Raw genomic sequence first — 3434 nt, forward strand, 5'->3', positions numbered from 1 at the left:
AAAAAAACTTTGTAAAGTTACAAGACCAATTATGGGACTGTTTTAACTCATGTGTTGAACACAATGCTAGCGACAGACTACAGCAGCACGACAGTGAACTGAAAATGACGTCGTGAATCCTACTACAAGAACGTTTGTGAGAGGGCAGCAACATAACAATGGCCGGCATGTACACAAAACAACGCAGTTGTCCATTTTGAATGTACACAATTTCGTTGTGGCCCTACTAATACCTTGCACTTCAATGAAATTTTAATACTTTGTTCAAAGTGAAATTTTTAAGCAAAAAATAAGTAAATAGGTAAATTTATTTGTTTTAAATTATGAATTGTTATTATAAATGATGTAACAGAGCTATTTTATGCTTTTATTTATAAAATAACATCAGTTTTGTTAGAGCTTTAAGTAATTTTACATTTTACATATTAGTGGCATCACCACTCTACCTCATCTCTATCTTCCATTTTACCGTCAACTCTACTGTCGTCCTACTGTCGTTGGCAAATATAGGATAAAATTGAAGTTAGTGAGAACGACAACTGTCGGCCTGCAGTCGTGTAGTCGTGCAGCTGTCAAAATAGGTCCGTCCATAAGAACGTGTGTATTTTAATATTTGACAGATGTCGTTTGCAGTCTGTCGCAAGCATTGCATTACACACATTAAACGTGTGTTTATTTAATGCATACTTACTTATTTCTCTCTAATCAGGTCTGTTAAGTATTAGTTGCAGAAATTGTGCAGATAACAATAATGGATTTAAAAAAATTTTAATGGCTTCAAATTCGGTAGCAAATTGAAAATCGGTGGTTGACTTTTTTCATTCTAAAATCGATTTGCGTGATGTCTCCTTGCTACTGGAAAAATCATGCAACTTCATTCAAAATACTTGCACTTTCACTTTACTGTATCAGAATTTTCGGTCTTACTGCTGATCAAAAATGTCAAGAATAGTTTGTTAATAGGCTCAAGTTCGTTTAAAAAAGTTTTCAAAATCAAGTAAATAGGTAATAAACTATGGAAACATTGTATTGACAGTTGTTCCCAACTGTCAATTATATGAGCAATTTTCATAGATATGGGGCATGTTTCCCATGTAGAGTTCACGACAAGCAAACTAAAAAATTTTGAATTTTTCGGTGGGGAATGGAAAAGTTTACGTAAGAAGTTTACAATAAAGCTAATTGTGGCTTTGTAGCCATTTATCATTGAAGTTCTGATTGAATTTTTTAGATAATCGGACGTGGTGAAATTAAATTAATCTTGAGTTTTAGAAATTCTAGTGAAATCTCTTTGCTTACGTAAACATGATTTTAAGAGTAAAAACAATTTATAGAAATTAATCAAAGCAAGACTTTTATTTATAGATTAAGCTAAAAGCAGACTTGGCAAAACTCGCTCTAAGCAGAACCAGTAAAGGTTAATCTTGAGTTTTCGATATTCGTGTGAACTCTTTTTGTTTTCTGAAATATTATCTTATTGAGACTTAAAGCAATTTTATTGAAATTGTTTTAAACAAAACTTTTATTTATAAAGCTCCGTTGTACAAATATTATATATATACATACGAGTATAAAACTATTAGCTGATTTATTAGTATCTTTTAATTCTAAAGGTCCGTATCCAGCTCTTAAGTAATTGCTCAAGGAAAGTAATTGATTCTTTCTTGAGCGTAGTCAAGTAATGGTTGCGCACTCTTATTAGGGGAGCAAGAGAAAATAAACAAATTTTCATGGCAATTTAAGGAATATGGATGAAATTTGGGAAGATCTAAACAAAATTTAAAAATGAACTGTATTTGATAATAATGATTACAACTAATTGTAGGATGAATTTAATGAGTACCTTGATTTTCCTTCAAGAAACAATTGTTGATTTCATGTTTCTTCGCAAAACCAGGATTGAAATATACGCATTTCCTGTGGTAAATTTTCTAGACCATTTTCTAAGCGTTTTTTTGTATGAAGCTTTTACATTTCTTGAGAGCTGGATACTAAGCCTAAGAGTTATTATTAAGCATTGATAAGGGAAAGAGCGAGACGTGGTGAGATGAAACAAGGAAATACATATATAAGGTGAAAATAATTTATTTTTCCAGTGAGTAGAACAGCGCCCTTACACAGGGATGGGCAAATTTTTAGCCCGCAAAGAACAAGGGCTAGATGAGGGGAATATCAGTTTACAGAAGGAAGGGCATAAAAAGTTGCCAAAAAATCAGTGACATTCCACGGAAACTTGGTGCTCATTGGAGAATGTTTGCGGCAATACTGACAGTGCACACAAATTACAAAACGGAAATTTACTTCGTATCGGAATTGTACAGTTGAGTGAAGACAAAGAGGTAAAAATATTTTGGAGGTTTTAGAGTCTCGCATTAATATTTGTTTTTATTTACCTTTTTATAGTGGCTAATTCTAATAAAGGTTAGAAAAAATTTATATATGTAAGTTAATCTTGTATCTAAAAATTTTATTTAATAAGAAGTACTGTTTTCTTTTAAAACTTCACAATACCATATTTTTGTTCCTATTTTGTTCACACCAAAGTATGTGTGATAAAACTATTATTGGTGATGATTGCAACTGTAAAAGTTCATTTTAGTTAGAATTGAAAAATCTATATGTATTTACATATATACAAGGAGATTTCCAAAGTAAACAGGACTTTTTGAATGTTGCGCCCTCTGGTGGCACCATTTATATGTCGACAGGTGCAACATTAAATTTTGCTTTAAAATTGGTAAATCTTTTACCGAAACGTTTCAATTGATGAAACAATAGTGATGATTGCCTATCCCGTAGCAAAGTGCACGAGTGGTTTCAACGTTTTCAAAGTGGTTGTGAGATTATAAATGACGACCAACATGTGGTGCAATCAAAGTTCGTGATCACCGGAAATTCCTTCGAATCTGTGCGTTAATTCATTGAAAATCAGTCGAAATCATCATTGAAATTCATGGAAATGGAATTAGACATCTCCAAAACATCGATTTATCTCATTTTGACCGAACATGTGGGCTTATGAAAGATGTGTGCACGGTTTGTTCCACTCAAATTGACTAACGATCAAAAATTGCTCAGAATCCAACATTCGAAGGACGCTTGTGACCGATTATTTGACGAAAAATCACATTTTAACCATTAACCACTCCCCGTATTCACTTGATATGGCATGCTGCGACTTCTACCTTTTCGGAAAAATGCATTTGTCCATGAAAGGAAAGCGGTTTGCAGACGTAGATGTCATTCAAAAGGCTTGCACCGGCATACTATCGACCATACCGGCCAACGAGTTAAAACACTCCTCTGACATGCTTTGGACCGTGCAAAAAGCTGTATTGAAAACCATTTGTTCCGCTTTTTATACTCTCGCMACAATGTTGCTAAAGAGAGTATTATAGTTTTGTTCACATAACGGTTGTTTGTAAGTCCTAAAA

The sequence above is a fragment of the Bactrocera latifrons genome, unplaced genomic scaffold, assembly GCF_001853355.1.
Source record: "Bactrocera latifrons isolate USDA-ARS-PBARC rearing strain unplaced genomic scaffold, ASM185335v1 scaffold_1051, whole genome shotgun sequence".
Lineage (NCBI taxonomy): Eukaryota > Metazoa > Arthropoda > Insecta > Diptera > Tephritidae > Bactrocera > Bactrocera latifrons.